This window comes from Bubalus kerabau, chromosome 4 (genome assembly GCF_029407905.1).
Source record: "Bubalus kerabau isolate K-KA32 ecotype Philippines breed swamp buffalo chromosome 4, PCC_UOA_SB_1v2, whole genome shotgun sequence".
In the NCBI taxonomy this organism is placed as follows: Eukaryota; Metazoa; Chordata; class Mammalia; order Artiodactyla; family Bovidae; genus Bubalus; species Bubalus kerabau.
The window spans coordinates 136,841,198-136,858,944 of record NC_073627.1 but is presented as its reverse complement, the minus strand read 5'-3'; the positions used below and the strand labels follow the sequence as shown (position 1 = coordinate 136,858,944).

General features: G+C 52.2%; 1 pseudogene; it reads left to right on the top strand.

The window, feature by feature from the left end:
- Positions 1-3,583: 3,583 nt before the first annotated feature.
- On the top strand, positions 3,584-5,487 carry LOC129651641 (2-hydroxyacyl-CoA lyase 2-like; annotated as a pseudogene).
- The last annotated feature ends 12,260 nt before the right edge of the window (positions 5,488-17,747 follow it).

Here is a 17,747-nt window from a genome sequence, read left to right as displayed (position 1 = left end):
GAACTCAGAGAAACATGTTGCCTGGAAGATCACAGCCTTATTGTAAAACATAATAAACTCAGGAACAGCAGATGGAGGGGGATACACAGGACAAGGTGTGTGGGGGGGAGGCACGGAACTTGACGCTCTCCGAGCCTCACTTTCCCCAAATTTGCATGTGTTCATCAACCCAGAAGCTATCCAGACTCTGGGGGTTTTTATGGAGGAGTCATCACACAAGCACAATTGATTAAATCACTGGCTGTTGATGATTGCTTCAAGCAGAAGCCCTTCTGGCTTTCCCAGATATAGTGGGCGGGGGCAGGGGAGGGACCGAAAGTTTCAGTCGTCTAACCATGTGCTTAGTTACCCTGGCAAGCAGTGCCCCTCTTTGGAAAGGAGACACTCTTCGAAGTCACCTCATTCACCTAACAAGAGACACCTTGACTGTTCTCCCCACTTAGATAATTCCCAGAGTTTTAGGAGCCCTGTGCCAGGACCAGGGCACAAAGGCCAAAAATGGATTTCTTATTATTAATACAAATCACAAGCTCCCAGTGACCCCAAATTTCAGTGATGATTTGGTTCTGTAGCCTTAAAAGTTTTTCAGCGGTTGATTGGACCTTTTTTAAAAAAAACTTTGGGGCCACATCTCAAGGCACACGGTGATCTTAGTTCCCCAACCAGGGATTGTACCCACACTCCCTGCATTGGAAGGCAGAGTGTTAACCGCTGGACCACCAGGGAAGTCCCTGATTGGGCCCTTTTTAGGTGAAACTGTGATCGTGGCATAAACTAAATTGTTCAAGATTTCGAAAAGCTGGAGCTGAGCATGAGCCATCTTCTTGTGGTGTCTTCAGATCATTACCGATTTTTCCATGGCCCCTGCAACCCCGAGCTTTCCCCTGAGATGAGTCAGGCCCCAGGAAGCCTGTTGCCTGCCCCTGCTCGAGACCAGAGTCTATTCAGGGGCCGCTGGGCACAGGCAGCGTGCGGGGTGTGTGCGGGTCCACACCAGCCCGATTAGCGGAGAGATGTCCGGGATGACTCGTTCCCAGGTGTGCTCTGATTCCAAGAAGTGAGAGGGTTTGGGGAACAAGATAGCCTCGGAGAGAGCCCAGCCACACGACCTTGCCCACTGTGAAACAAACTTGGGGCTTATGCGTGCTTCCCCAGGGAGAAAGAAATCCATGGGCTCCATTGGATCCTCAAACAATGACCCCCAAAAGATGAAGAGTCTTAAAGTGGGATTTCTCAGCCTTGGCGTTGTTGGCATTTAATATCTTGCAGCATTCATAAATGCAACTGAAAATGTCCCCAGATGTCACCAGTGTCCCCCGGACCCAAACATGAGGGCCAGCTCGACAGGCTGGACCAGGAGCAGGGATGAATGAAACGAAAGTTACTCAGTCGTGTCTAACTCTTGGCGACCCAAAGGGCTACACAGTCAATGAAATTCTCCAGGCCAGAATACTGGAGTAGATAGCCTTTCCCTTCACCAGGGGATCTTCGCAAGGCAGGGATCAAACCCAGGTCTCCTGCATTGCAGGCAGATTTTTTACCCGCTGAGCCCCAAGGGAGGCCCAAGGGAAGCCCAGGAGCAGGGGTAGGGGGATGCAAAAGGACAGTGAAGCAAGAGGAATGGGGGCAGATAAGCAAGTCTGCCCTCCTGAAATGTCTGCTGGCCCGGTCGTCTGCAGTTATGACTGGGCAGGGTGTGGAGGTCACAGGGGCTCAGAGGTGTGTGACCCCCTTTGCTCCCCCTGGGCCAGCAGGTATGTGAGGCTGAGCCGCTCCGAGGCAGCATGGGCTTCGAGCCCCACACAGATGGGGCCCCTGTGTGCAGCGTGAGCCTTTCTCCCGAGTCAGGAGATTTATTGTTGAGAAGACACCCCACGATGACCGGGGGAAGACTGGCCTGGATGAGGTAGCGATCGATTGGTGGATCTTAGGGACACAGAACATTGAGTGTCCCAGGTGGGGCTTCTGATACCAACGACCACAAACTGGGGTGGCAGGAAGGCTTAAAACAATACTAATTGATTCTCTCCCAGTTCTGGGGGCCAGAAGTCTAAAGTCAAGGGTCAGCAGGACCGGGCCCCCCGACCTGGGCTCTGGAGGAGCATCACTCCCACCTCTTCCAGTTTCTGGGGCTCCAGGTGTTCCTGGGTTTGTGGCCACATCCCCCAACCTCTGCTTCCTCCTCACACGGCCTCCTTGTCTCTGTGTGCCTCTCCTCTTCTTATAAAGACACCCATCATCCTGCATAAGGCCCACCTAATCCACTGTAACCTTATCTAACTTGATTTCATCTGCAAAGACCCCATTTCCAAAAAAAGGCCCCCTGGCAAATATGGGGAGTTGGGATGTGGGTCTCTTTTGGAGGGCACCATTCACCCTGCCACAAAGCTGAGCCCTTACACACGAGCGGTTATCCCAGGAGTAGGGGGAGCTCACACGGGACCCCTCGAGTACAGCCATGGGTGGGGGAGACATGGTGCGTGGTTGGAGGGCTGAGCAGGGTAGGTGGTCTGTCGGGGACCAAGCCTTGGCCTGGCTGCCTCAGTGCAGGGTCCCCAGCTGTGCATGGAAGCCCCTGAGGTCGTCAAGATGCAGGTTCTGACTTTTAGCAGGTCTAGGAGTGCCCCACAGTGCGCTTCTCACCTGCTCCCAGGGTGTATAAACTGATGACCCTGGTCCATGCTTAGAGGTGCAAGGAACGTGCAGGCCTGTTTCCCAGGAGCTGTCAGAAACTTCCCCAAGGAAGCCCCCCCCCCGACACTGTCCACGCAAGTCCCCGATCCCCTGTCCAGTGCCCCAGAGGTACCCCAGACAGAGACCTGTACACAACACTGGGTGCCCCGGCCAGGAACCCAGTGGAGGAGGAAGTGGTGGGTCTGGAAGAAATGTGCTCATAACTTTGCGTATAGGACAGATGGAGGCTGAGCCTGGCTGACTGGCTGTGACCACAGGTGATCCACTTGCCCCCCACCCTCTGCCAGGCACTGTGGGCCCAGAGGAACTCAGCTTAAAAATTGCTTCCCCACCCACCCACAAGAGGGGCCCTCATTGTCAAATTAGGATCTGACACCTTGATCCAGAAGATGGCCCCGAAGTCAGTTTCATGCATGAAGGTCCAGGAGGGGTGTCATGTCAGAGACCCCTGGGGGGCAGACAGGATGGAAATGGTGGGGAAAGGTCCTGGAGGCAGGCGGCCCAGGCCTGCCTTCTGCAGAAGCGCCTCTTCCGCCCATCCCCCACTGCTCTGTCCCTCCGATGGTGGTGGGGTTAGTGGCCAGGGTTCCCAGGAAACGGACAAGAGCAGCTTGTGGGGAATTCCTCTGGAGCCAGCGCCATTTCCTATGGATGAAGGGTAAAGTGCCACGGGGGTAGGAGGAGCATCCTGAAACGATCTGACCTTGACTCAGGGCCTGGGGTCCGGAGTCAGATTGAAGTCCAGGCACTCGCTGCAGCGGAGGGTTCGGCTTCAGGAGAAGGGGCACACTGACTTGGGGGTGTAGTCGTGGGGTGGTCTCACCACTAGGACGAAGATTCGGGTCCTTGATATCAAAGAGAGGCGGGGCTTCCCGCCGACCCATTGAGAAGCAGGTGTCAGCTCATGGAGACCACGGCAGCTGCCGCCCCAACTTGGGGCTGCTTCTCCTCTTTCCTGCTCCTGGCCTTCGGGACGCTAGTGGCCGCCTTGCTGGGCGCCGCTCACCGCCTGGGGCTCTTCTATCAGTTGATGCACAAGGTGGACACGGCAAGCATCCGGCATGGTGGGGAGAATGTGGCAGCCGTGCTGAAGGCCCACGGTGTGTGCTTCCTTTTCACGCTGGTCGGCGGGCACATTTCGCCACTGCTGGTGGCCTGTGAGAAGTTGGGCATCCGCGTGGCGGACACCCGCCACGAAATCACAGCTGTCTTTGCCGCTGATGCTGTAGCCCACCTGACCGGGACGGTGGGCGTGGCAGCAGTGACGGCCGGCCCCGGCCTCACCAACGCAGCGACTGCGGTGAAGAATGCTCAGGTAGCCCAGTCCCCAGTCCTGCTCCTGGGTGGTGGGGCCAGCACCCTGCTGCCGAATCAGGGTGCACTCCAGGCAGTTGATCAGATAGCCCTGTTCAGGCCGCTCTGCAAGTTTTGTGCTTCTGTGTGGAGAGTGCGGGATTTCATCCCCACCCTGAGCACCGCGATGGCCGCTGCACAGTCGGGCACCGCCGACCCGGTGTTTGTGGAACTGTCTCTGGACGTGCTGTACCCCTACTTCCTCCTTCAGAAGGAGATGGTGCCAGGTAAGCCGCCCAAGGGCCTCATGAGTCGAGTGGTCCACTGGTACTTAGCGAATTCCCTGGCCAACCTCTTTGCAGGAGCTTGGGAGCCTCAGCCTGAGGGGCCTCTGCCCCTGGACATTCCCCAGGCCTCCCCCCAGCAGGTTCAGCAATATGTGGAGATCTTGAGTCGGGCCAAAAGGCCCCTCATGCTAATTGGGAGCCAGGCCCTGCTGCCTTCGACATCCTCAGACAAACTTCGGGTTGCCGTGGAGACCCTGGGCATCCCTTGCTTCCTGGCGGGGATGGCACAGGGACTGCTGGGCCGCAGCCAGCCCCTCCACTTCCGGCAGAACCACAGGGCCGCCCTGAAGGCAGATGTGGTTGTCCTGGCAGGAGCAGTGTGTGACTTCTGCCTGTTGTGGGCGTGTCCTCAGCTGCAGCAGCAAACTCATTGTTGTCAACCGTGACCGGAAGGAGATGCTGATCAACTCAGACATTTTCTGGAAGCCCCAAGAGGCTGTGCAGGGAGATGTGGGCTCCTCGTGGTGAAGCTGGTGGAGGGCCTCCAGGGTCGGATGTGGGCCTCAGACTGGGCAGAGGAGCTTCGGCAAACTGACCAACAGAAGGAGCAGAACTTTCGGGAGAAGGCAGTGATGCCCGTAGCCCAGCATCTTAACCCGGTGCGGGTCCTGCAGCTGGTGGAGGACACTCTGCCTGACAACTCCATCCTGGTGGTCGATGGCGGGGACTTTGTGGGCACAGCTGCCTACCTGGTGCAGCCCCGTGGGCCCTTGTGTTGGCTTGATCCTGGGGCCTTCGGGACTCTGGGGGTTGGTGCCGGATTTGCGCTTGGGGCCAAACTGTGTCGGCCGGATGCTGAGGTCTGGTGCCTGTTTGGGGATGGAGCGTTTGGCTATAGCCTAATCGAATTTGACACCTTCGTTGGACACAAGATCCCAGTGATGGCCTTGATAGGAAATGATGCTGGCTGGACCCAGATTTCCAGGGAGCAGGTGCCCTCTCTGGGCAGCAATGTGGCCTGTAGCCTGGCTTACACTGATTATCACAAGGCAGCCCAGGGACTGGGGGCCCAGGGCTTGCTGCTCTCACGCAAGAGTGAGGATCAGGTGGTCAGGGTGCGTGACGCCCAGCAGCGGTGCCAAGAGAGCCCCCCGGCTGTGGTCAGCATCCTCGTCGGGAGCACGGACTCCAGGATGGCTCCATTGCCATGTAGGGCCTCGTGGGTCAGTGCTCTTGGCTCTCTTCCCACCCCTGGACTGTGCCTAGCTGGCTTGGAGTTTCATCCTTGCCTGCCCTGGGCCTAAGCCATGAGGCCCAGTGACCCTGCAGTCTTCCCTGAGGACAGGGAGGGGCTGGAAGGAGTCAGAGCTAAGAGAGGCTCTGACAGCCCTGGGGAGTCCTTGGGCCTATTTGTGAGCTCACCTGTGTCCTTTCTCCCCTCCTCACTTGTTCAGTCGCTACGTCGTGTCCATCTCTTCGTGACTTCATGGACTGCAGCACGCCAGGCTCCTCCATCCCTCCACTAACTCCCATAGTTTGCTCAAATTCATGTCCATTAAGTCGGTGATGCTATCTAACCACCTCATCCTCTGCTGCCTTCTTCTCCTTTTGCCTTCCATCTTTCCCAGCAACAGGGTCTTTTCCAATGAATTGGCTCTTTTGCATCAGGTGGCCAAAGTATTGCAGCTTCCTTTCTCACACACTGAATCAACCACGTCTGGTCCATGGGGGCCCAAGTACTCAAAAAAAAAAAAAAAAAAAAAAGGAGCAGCTTGTGGGCCAACATGTTTCCTTGTAACTGAAACCCATCAGCATTTTTCAAGCGCAAACTCAAAGCCAGGGCATTTTTATGTCCACTGGTAATTGCCGAAAAGGCCACACAGGAAACACCCAGCTGTGTACTGGGGCTGTGTACTGGGGTGACGGAGGTCCACACCTCCCTGATGTTGAACTTGACTCCAGATTTGGCAGAATTGTTAAGGCCGCAGACACGTGAACCCTACACGGTCAGTTTACTTTCAAGCTGCAGTTCAGGGCTTGCCACGGCACCCCAGGGCTGGCACGCTGTAGTTTCTCCTCATTCCTCCCCGGAGCTGGTGTGGGCCGTGGCGGTATCTGTTTCCCGTCTTCGTGGATATTGTTTTTTGAAAAGCAAGCGAGCAACTACCTGCTGGAGGATGGGAGCCGCCTCCACACCAGACTCCAGGATGGCTGATCAGGCGGTGAGGGTACCTGAGCTCCCAGGGAGGCTCAGACCCCGCACAGCCCCTCTGAGGCCACGTGTCTGGGTCCAGACCCAGCCTGGCCACTTCCTGGGGGCTGAGCAGCCTCAGGCAAGTGGCTTCCCCACTTGGGACCTTGGTTTTTCCATCTTAGAATGGAGGGGCTTTCATCTGCTGGGGGTGGGAAGGGTTGCCATGGACATGGAACAGGGGAGAGGGGGATGTTTCTTGCAGTTTCCAGCTGAGGCCTAGTGGGCATGAGCTGGTGTCCGAGACAGTTCCCAGACTTGGCTAAGTGTGGTGATAAGCATGGAGTTGGGGGGCAGGGGTCCCTCCTCATAGCCTGGACATTGGGGTGGGGGTTCTCGACTTGGAGGCACCTCAAGTCTAATTTCAACAACTCCGTATGTAAGGATAATGCAGCAACAGATGTTCTCAGGGACTTGTCAGCCTGGATGCAAAGCCGCATCCCCACCCCACCCTCTGTGGGCATCCTGACCTGGCCTGTGGTACAGGGGTCAGATCCCTTTACCGAGGGAAGGCACTGAGGCTCTGAGAGGTGGGGCAAGGAGATCAAGGCCACTGGGCCCGACAGGGGCAGAGCCAGCACTTGAACCTGGGTGCTGGGTCCTCGTGTCAAGACTCTTTTCCCTGAACCGTGAGAACTGGACTACAGAGAGGGCTGAGCACCAAATAATTGATGCTTTTGAGCTCTGTTGTTGGAGAAGACTCTTGAGAGTCCCTTGGACTGCAAGGACATCAAACCAGTAAATCCTAAAGGAAATCAACCCTGAATATTCATTGGAAGGACTGATGCTGAACCTGAAGCTCCAATACTTTGGCCAACTGGTGTGAAGAGCTGACTCATTGGAAGACCCTGATGCTGGGAAAGATCGAGGGCAGGAGGAAAAGGGGGTTTCAGAGGATGAGATGGTTGGATGGCATCACTGAGTCCATGGACATGAGTTTGAGTGAGCTCTGGGAGGTGGTGAAGGACAGGGAAGCCTGGTGTGTTGCAGTCCAGGGGGTCTCAAAAGTTGGATGTGACTTAGTGACTGAACAACAACAAAATGTGGTCTTCAGCCCCCATCTCACTCCTACCCCCAGGCTTAGTGCCTATGCCATGAGCCTCTCCTACAGTGAGGTTTCAGGGGCCATTGTCTAGTCCCGAAGCTATTCATATCTGTATTCATAATTCCACCATTACACATTCATTTCTTTGGCCATAACGTTTTTATGTCTCTTGAGTCTTAAGTGCTGAGGCTTTTATACACCCCACCTGGCTTCCTTTGGGCCTCTCTTGGTTTTGTGGAAGCGTACTTGTTATAAACTGGAGAAGGAAATGGCAAAGTTATAAAGTGAATTCTGGACATGTTTTAAGAGTCTTGTCTTTAGAGTTCCTAAGGACGGCTCTTCCCGGTCCCAGGTAGTCAGGCTGAAATCTGTGACCCTCTGGTTGTGGTTCTGACGTCCTCCCATGTCTCTAGGTCATTGTGTGCCAGAGTCAGCTCTTTCTGGCTCATGGGGAATTCTGCCAGCTGGGTGTTAACCCTTTGGTACATGAAACAGGCCACGGCAGGAGTATTTACACCACGGAAATTGGCAAATGATGTAGCTACAGATCAGAGTTGGTTTTCCTTCCTGGAGAGCAAGGGGTTGGGCAGGGGGCTGCATACGTTATCAGCATGCCCCTGCTGTGTGGCCACGTGTCTCCTTTTCCTGAAGAGGTCAAGTGTCTTCAAACGTGTCTGTTGTATTTTCGCTTCTCGTTGTGACGCTTCTTTATTTCTGCGCGTTCTGTTTGGTTCTCTTCCAAGTTGGCTGTGTGATTTTCTTTAATGGTTTCCTGTCCTGTACAGGACCTTTCTATCTTGAGGTTTATTTCTCTAAATGAGGTGAGCTTAGCTGATTGATTAGATTTATTATCCATCAAATCCTCTCAGAATCCCGAAGCTGAGGGGTCACTTCTGCTGGTTCTCCTCCAGCTGTCTTTCATCCTGGTGTGCCTGATGCTCTTCCACAATGGCCACCACCCTTCCATAACCCGTGGGGCAGTTCCCAAGCCTGGGAAGAAGGTGTCTTTATCCAGAAAGACTTGGCACTTGCATTCTCCACTCATCTGAGGGTGTTATGGATAGGATCACCTTGAACCAAGGTGACATGCCTGGACCCCCTGGGGTCCTCACCCGCTCCTTCTCCTGCTCAGCACCAGAACCACCTTCCTTGTAATTCCCGTGGCTGGAGGAGGGAGGTGGTTTCTGGGTCACCTGAAAGTGTCGTCTCCTGGGAGTCCAGCTCCATGGGGAGGGAGGGGTCTTCTCTTAGACTCTTCCTCTTGGCAGTTGCCCCTCTGGGTCTTCTCAGGTCTTCAGCAACTTAAAGGCGTGACACTTTTTGTTGTTGTTGTTTTCCATGAGAGGGTGGATCTGAGTAACCTACCCACCAATCATCAAAGCAGAAGTGTGAATGAATACATGTCTTTTATTCCTTCAACAAGCCAGGCCTTGAGAGCCAGACCCTATGCCGAAGCTGAGGGGTAAGTCCGCCCTAGCCAGTCCTGCAGCCCGAGCTCCCTCAGAGACCGCGTTCTGGGTCCTGGTTTACTGGAGACAGTCGAGGGTACCATGTCCAGGATGTGTAGAAGGCATGCTTATGCCAGCACCCCATGTGACCGCTCCTCCCGGGGGGTGCAGACATGGTCAGCAGGAACCACAGTGCAGAAATGCCTCCCTGCAGACCCTTGCCCAGGGACTGAGCACTTTGCTGTCGCCTTCGGGAGCTGTCCAGGTGGAGGGCAGGCGTGAGCAAGTCAGGGTCAGCCGCCAGTGGCAGTTCCAGCCTGCCCCCTCGTCCATGAGTATTAAAATGAACTCGAGGATGCTGCCAGAGGTTGGGGAAGGACCGCAGGAACATCCTTGGCCAGCACACAGTAGGAGCTCAGCAGGACTGTCCCCCCGGCCCCCTGGATCACTCAGCAAATATCATCAATCAAGGCTCCCGTGAGATGACACGTTCAGGTGACCCAGAAAGGGCCCCTGTCTTCCAACTCTGGGAACTGGAAGGAGGGTTGTCCTGGCGCCGATCAGGAGAAGGAGGGGGTGAGGCCCACCCCGTGCCAGACACTCCCTCTTGGGGGGCCCGTCGGTCACCTAAGCAGACAGACCCAGCCTGGAACCATCATTCCAGCTCACACCCATGTGGGACCCCAGTGCCAACAGGAAGAGCAGACAGGAACCCAGGGCTGCCAAGAATGCACCCGGTCATTAGGGACTGACCAGGCATCACGTGCCTTGAACACGTCTGGGGAGAACAGAGGAGCCCTGGCATCAGAGGCCCTCTGAGTGGTGGTATTATCATTGGAGCTGAGGAAGCCGAGGGCACAGGGGGGAAGTTGACCAGGCCCCTGTGGTAGTCAGAAGTCCGGCCCAGGCCTCCCACTGGGGCTCCGTGGCTTCCTGGCCCGGCGGTGCTCGGGAGCCATCCTGTGTGTACCTGCCGTGCACACATGCTCCCCGCAGCTCCTGCTGGACCATGAGCCGGGGACGGGTGTACACACAGGATGCCATGGAGGCTCCCACACCACCCTCGGGCCTGAGACTTGGCACCCATAGTTCCCTGATGGCAGTGACAGGGCCCTCTGTGGTGGGCGGCAGCTGTGGGGTCAGGGTGGGCTGGAGAGGTGTGCTGCCCAGGAGCCCTCTGGGGGCAGCTAGGGACCCCAGGCTCGGCCTCACTGAGGCCAACCTTCCAACAACCTAGGTGGCTGCCCTTCAGCAGAAACGGGTGACCGTGACACACAACACGCCGGCTCAGGCAGCCGTGGGGACGAAGAGGGAGCCTTGGCATCCTCGACCACCAGGAATCCCCCTCGGGCAAGTTTTTGCTTGTCCTGTGATTCCCTTCTTCCTTCTAAAAGGAAAGTGCTGGGAATGACTGTGGTGAGGTCGCTGTTCCAATGAGTTGAGCTGGGAGCAGAGGTTGAACCCCATCCAGTCTGCCATGGGCAAGCCTCCCCCCTCCCCTCCCCCACCTCGGACGGCACAGTCCTGGTCACTCTTCTGGGCCTTCTTGGCTCTTTAGGAACTTTAAGGTGTGGGGTTTGTTATTTCTTGTCTTTGTCCAGCATTTGGTGGCGGTCCATTGCAAGGGCCCTGACCCTGTCCCCTCCCCGAGCCTCTTGGCCCTCCCCATGCCCACGCCAAGGCTCGAGGCCCCTGCGGTTCTGTGGCCTCCAGACTCCCCACCCACACTCCCCACCAGGAGTGTGCATCTCAGTAGGGGCGAGGCTGGCACTGAGTGAATCTTCAGTGAGGTTTTGTCCTTAAAAACCATCCTAAGTGACTTTGGCTCCATTGCTTTTTGCCAGAAACCTACAATGATCCCAAGAACTTTGTACACTCCAAGGGTAGTGGTGACTGGATGTGGAGCCCAGCACAGACCCAAGTCAGTCCTGCCCTGAGTGCCACGGCCCGGCCACACCATCCCCCTTCCATGGCCTGGCTTTCTTCTGCCAGGACCTTCAGAATGGTGGAAAGGCAAGTGTGGCCTCAAGCTGGGGGGCCCAGCGTGGGCTCCTAGCCCCTGGGGGTCCCCTTGGGACATCTGGTGGACCATAGTCCCCACTGCCGTTGGGCAGCTCTGTCTCGGGAAATGTTGTGTTTCTTTGCTTTTTTGTGTGTGATGCAGCACCCCAGTTACTCTCTGGGCGATTGGGAAGTCTGCTGGTGTTACAGGCTCCTGCCTTAGATGGGGAACATTATTGCTGCATTGACGCTGCTCACTCCATACTGGGAATCTGTTAAACACAAATGGCAAGGGGAACAAAGAAAAACAGAAAAAGAAAAATGGAGAGTGGCTTGGTTGCTTCAGGTCTCACCTGTGATTAAGAGTGTGTACAGCCTGCACATGAACCCGAGTTCCCACACCTGCCAGCTATAAGGTGCCAGGCCCTGATTTTAGAACCCTAGCTTCACTAAGGAGTCACTGACAGATACAGTTTTTGTGTATTTCAGGTCTACATTGTGATGACTTGATGCCCATAGACATCATGGAATGATTGCCCAACATATGCATCGCCTCACACAGTTAACTCTGTGTGTTTGTGTATGTTTAAAGTTCTTATAATCCATGGAGAAGGCAATGGCACCCCACTCCAGTACTCTTGCCTGGAAAATCTCATGGACGGAGGAGCCTGGTAGGCTGCAGTCCTAAGACTCCGCTAAGAGTCCGACAGGACTGATCGACTTCACTTTCACTTTTCACTTTCCTGCATTGGAGATGGAAATGGCAACCCACTCCAGTGTTCTTGCCTGGAGAATCCCAGGGACGGGGGAGCCTGGTGGGCTGCCGTCTATGTGGTCACACAGAGTCGGACACGACTGAAGTGACTTAGCAGCAGTAGCAGTATGCTAGTCTTATAAGACAAGGTGGAGAGTGTTCCTTGTTTACCCTGAGAGTTCCTGTGAGCTTGCTGTTTTTGTCCCTAGATTTTTGGAAGAATTGATTGGCAAAACCAGTTGGTTTCATTGTGGGGAGGCTTTTAATTTCAGATTTTTTTTTTTCATGCAAATAAAATGTTCTGATTTTGTATGTCTTCTTGGGTATATTTAGGTAAAGCATTTCCCCTTTGCTAGGCAGCAGACTCTCCTATTAGTAAGTGAACTGTGGTTCATGATATCTTTCTTATCTGCAAGATGTGTTGTCTCCCCTTTTAAAAATCCTTGATACTGGTGATTTGTGCTTTGTCACTTTTTCTTAATCAGTCTGTCTAGGGGTTTATCAGTTTTATCCGTCCTTTCAAAGAGCCAACTTTTGGCTTTGTTTTAAAAAAATTTCATATTTGCTTTATGTTTCCTTATTTTCTACTCCTTTTTCTTCCATCTGCCTTGTGTTTCGTTGGCTATGCTTTTTTTTCTGGTTTCTTGAGGGAGAGGCTCAATTGATTTTAGCCTTCCTTCTTTTCCAGTATATGTGTTTAAGGCTTTAAGTTACCATCTAAACACAGTTCACTGGGTCCCACAAGCTTGAATAAGCCAAATTTTCATTATCTTTTATGTAAAAGTATTTTCTAATTTACATTGTGTTTTTAAAGATTATTCATGAAATTCTACAAGAAGTATGTCATTTATGTTCCCAATGTTTGGGGAGGTTTTTCTAGTGACCCTTTTTTGATCTCTATGAATTCCATGAAGAGCCCCGTCTTAGTCTTTTGGGGCTACGGTTATAAATACCATAGACTAGCTGATAAACAGAAAGTTGTTTCTTATAGTCCTGGAGGCTGCAGAGTCCCAAGATCACCAGCAGGTGCCACGTCTGGTGAGGCCTGTTTCCTGGTTCCTAGACTGCCTGCTGCTTCTCCCTGTCCTCGCAGCACGGGAGCCCATTCCCTCCTGACCTGACCCCTCCCAGAGTCCCTGCCTCCTAGGATCATCACCACGTGCAGGGCGAAATTTGAGGGCACATAAACCATCAGCCCATTGCAATCCGTAAGTATACCCTGCATTAGTTCAGTGCTTTGAAATAATTCGAGCTTTCCTAAGGACCCAATACATATTCATTTTGTTATATGTCCTTGGGCTCTTGAAATAATATGTATCAGTAGGAATGCAGTGTTACGTGCCTATCAGTTAGATCAGGTTTCTCAATCGTAATTCAGATTTCAGTAGCCATGTTGAATAAAGCAGAAGTAGGCGAAATTACCTGTAATATATTTTATTTTTACACTCTCAACATATGATTATTTCACTGTGTAATCAACACAATAAAACCTAATGAAATATTTTACATTCATTTTTTCATGCTAAGCCTTTCAAATCCAGTGTGTGTTTCATGCTTGCAGCACATCTCATTGTCGAGCCAGTCGCATTTCAGGTACTTCGTGGCTGCAGGTGACTACGTACCAGGGAGCCCAGCTGCATGGGATATGTGTCTTTAATGTCTCCCACTGCAATTATGAACTTGGCTGTTACTCCTTTTCTATTTCTGTCAGTTTTTATGTATTGATATTTTGAGGTTATGTTATTAGGTACATTCAAATTTAGAATCCTCATCTTCTTGGTAGACTGAACTTGTATTAGTGTGAGATGCTCCTCTCTATCACTAGTAATGCCTCTTACTTTAGACACTATTTGACGGTGATATTGCCACGTCAGTTTTCTGTCCTTGTTGGCCTGGGTATCTTTTACTTTCACCTGTCTGTGGTCTTCCATCTTAACATGTACCTCTGTGAATAGTGTATAGTTTTCATTTTACTCAGTTTGACACTTTTTATCCTTTAATGAGAATATTTGCTCTATTTATAGTGTTGATATTTCAGTCTGTAGATGCCATGTGACTGTGTGTCTTCTGTTCGCCCCACCTAGTCTGTGCTCCTTTCTCTTGCCGTCCTTTAGAAGTGTGAGGTGTTTCTCTGGTTCTGTGCTCCTCTGTCAGGTTGTTGGGGGCACATTCGCACACACAGCGTGTGTTTTACATTTAAGTCTAACTTAGCACTTTTACTGCCTCCCTGACACGACTGTTTCCTCCTTGTCACTGTTATCCTTTAAAATTTTAGATATATTTTTGGCGTTATCATCATTGTAGAGTTAATATTTACCCTCACAGTTACCTCATTGTTGGTCTTTCCTTGTTTTTTATATTTCAGTCAGAGACTACTTTTCTTTCTCCCAAAGCACTGCCTTGATATTTTTTTAGTTCATGCCTGTGGGTGATGAGTTGTCTCATTTCCATTTGCCCTAAAAGTCTTCATTTTGCTTTCACTTTCGAAGAGTGTTTTTGTTGAGTATAGAATTCCAGGTTGGTGGTTATTTCTTATTCAGCATTTTACAGATGCCAGTCCATTATCTTCTGACTTCCTTTGACTTGAAAAGTCAGCTTTCAGTGTTGCTGTGCCATTAAAAGCCACTCCTTTTTTCCTCTGAGCGCTTGAACATTTTCTTCTTCCCTTAGACACCCACAGAGCTGCTGAAACCAATGTGTAGTTTTCATTTTTGAGCCAATGCTCTGATTCTTGAACCAACTCTTGCCACTGTCCCTGTCAGTCAGTTCAGTTGCGCGGTGTCTGACCCACTGCAACCCCCCAGACTGCAGCACACCAGGCTTCTCTGTCCATCACCAATACCTGGAGCTTGCTCAAACTCATATCCATCGAGTTGGTGATGCCATCCAACCATCTCATCCTCTGTCGTCCCCTTCTCCTCCTGCCTTCAGTCTTCCCCAACATCAGGATCTTTTCCAATGAGTCGGTTCTTCGCGTCAGGTGGCCAAAGTATTGGAGCTTCATCATCAGTCTTTCCAATGAATATTCAGGACTGATTTGTTTTAGAATTGGCTGGTTGGATCTCCTTGAAGTCCACGGGGCTCTCAAGAGTTTTCTCTAATACCACAGTTCAGAAGCATCGATTCTTTGGCCTTCAGCCTTCTTCATGGGCCAACTCGTACATCCATACATGACTACTGGAAAAACCATAGGTTTGACTAAATGAACCTTTGTCAGCAAAGTAATGTCTCTGCTTTCTAATATGCTGTCTAGGTTTGTGATAGCTTTCCTTCCAAGGAGCAAGCGTCTTTTAATTTCACCATCTGCAGTAATTTTGGAGCCCAAGCAAATAAAGACTGTCACTGTTTCCATTGTTTCCCCATTTATTTGCCATGAAGTGATGGATCTAGGAGAAAACAATGGCACCCCACTCCAGTACTCTTGCCTGGAAAATCCCATGGATGGAGGAGCCTGGTGGGCTACAGTCCATGGGGTCGCTAAGAGTCGGACACGACTGAACGACTTCACTTTCACTTTTCACTTTCATGCACTGGAGAAGGAAATGGCAACCCACTCCAGTGTTCTTGCCTGGAGAATCCCAGAGATGGGGGAGCCTGGTGGACTGCCATCTATGGGTCGCACAGAGTAGGACACGACTGAAGCGACTTGCAGCAGCAGCAGCAGATGGGGCTGGATGCCTGATCTTCATTTTTTGAGTGTTGAGTTTTATGCCAGCCTTTTCACTCTCCTCTTTCACTTTCATTAAGAGGCTCTTTAGTTTCAGCCCCTGGAGGCATTTCTTATTCCCCTTTCTGTCTTTTCTCTACCATGAGGGGCCACATTTTAACAATGTGGTTTAACAACAGGCTCCTTCGCTATATTCTATACTTTTTTCCCTCTTATATATATATATATATATATTTTTTTTTAACCTATCTGTTCTTCAGTTCACTGATCCTCTCTTCAGCTACGTCCAATTTGATGTTAAGCCCAGAGACTGGGTTCTTAAATTCAGTCACTGTTATTTGAAAGTTCTAGAATCGGGTTTGATTCTCAGAAATTTTTCCTTTTGTCAAGTATATTTTTGAACTGGTGAAGTTTGCATCTGATACCTCTAGCATACCTCTGATATGCTGATACACATCTGATATCTCTGGATCGGTTTCAGTTCTTTTTCTCTTGGTCCTGTTTGTTGTTACACCCTTTTTGCTTGTTTTGGTTGCATGTTGGACATTATCTATGGAAAACCCTAGAGTTTCTGGTGATGCTGTCTTCTCCAGAGGTTCCTCTGAGGCAGACCTCTAGTGGGGACAGAGATGTCTGTTCACTCAGGGCCTGAGTGACTTGAGGCTGGGGCGTCCTTGTAAGCTGAGTCTCAGCAGCCTTCACCCACCTTCCCCCCGACCGCAGGGAGGAGCCCTCCAGCATGTCCATCTGGAAGCCTGGGATGCCTCCCATGGCCTCTTCTCGGCCAGTCCTGAGGCCCACCATCTGTCTCCCGAGCACCACGAGGTGATTGATACTCAGCGCTCAGCCGGTTTGGGCAGAGTGTTGGGTACGTTTTCTGTGCCTCCCTTTTCTTGGGGAGCTTAGTCTCTAACATCCGGACTGACTTGTCAGGCCTGAGCTCGAATTTTTGTCTTCCCAGCCCAAGGAACCATCCAGAGCTGTGTTAGCCAGTACCCTCTGCTTGACTTTTCCCCTGCCTTTTCTTCCAAGAGTCAGCTTTGTTCAGATGCCACGAGGGAAGGAGTGGCCCTCTCAGTGTCCAGCTCCCTTACTGGGCTTTTGTTTGAAATCTTGGATTGTGGCTGCCTAAGGACCTCTTTTTAAAGTGTATTTAGCTTCTCTAGCTCTTGGTAGGCTGACCCACAAGCTGCCTGTGTCTGTAACTGGAAGTGGGGAAGCCCTGGGTGTCTTCTCTCATCTGAAGCCACATGTAAAATTCACAGTAATTATATTGATCATCTTTGATACCGGGGAAAACAAGAACCAGAGGTCCATGCTTAGTACCCACGGTTGTGTTTTTGATCAGAATCCCCAGCTTCCCTGGGCTGTGTCAGTGCCACTTCAACTTGGGAGGAAGGTGGAGCAAGCGGCCCACGTGGCCTGGGGACAGAGGAGCCGGTCTGCCCTCTTCCCCTGCCCCTGACGGCCCAGGGCAGGCCTTGTGATGACGGGCTGCTGGTGGTCCAGGAGAAGGCTGAGGAGACAAGGGTTGCGTGAACTGTATTCTGTGACGTGGTCACATGCGTGTTTCCTTTTTCAGTTTGAAAAAATGACTGCTTTTAGTCTTCCCTCCAGTTTGACTTTAAGGTTGAAAATGAAGATTTTATTCTTAAAGTTGAGCACAGTGATTTTACAGTCTTTTTGAAAGCAACAGTTGAGGTTTTAAAAAGACATCTCCGAGAACTCCAGCAGATAAAGCGAAAAAAAAGAGAATGTGTTCAGGGTGAACTGCGGGCGGGACCCCAAACTGTACTCTGTCCCTCCCAGAGTCTGTAATTGCTGAGATGGGTGGATAGAGGGTCCCAAGCACCCTGGAGACCGAGGTCCTCAACTGAGAGCTGAGGTCCTGGCTGAGCCAGGAGCAGTGTGGCCTGTGCCCTGGTGAGTGGAGAGCCGCGAGGCTGGGAGTGGGGCCAGGAGAGGGGGTGGGAGACTCGGCCGCGGAGGTAGGGGCAGCACCTGGCTGGGTCTGGGAGGCGCTGGCTGTCACGGCTCGAGGCAGGGACACCCCTGAACCTCCACCGTGCAGCCGCCACGGGGCAGAGTTGTCTGGCATCCCAGGGTCGAAGTTAAGAGGGCGAGTTCACAGCAGATTGACGGAACTCCTGTATCCACTGTGGGTTCATTTTAAGTGCCTGGAGCGAGGTTGGTCAAGCCCTTGCTGAGCTCGAGTGAGGGAGTCAGTCAGGGAGGACCGAGCTCAGGGTGAGAGTGAGGGGCAGCTAGCGCGGTGAGTCCTCCTCACCTGAGTGGGTTCTGGGGGCA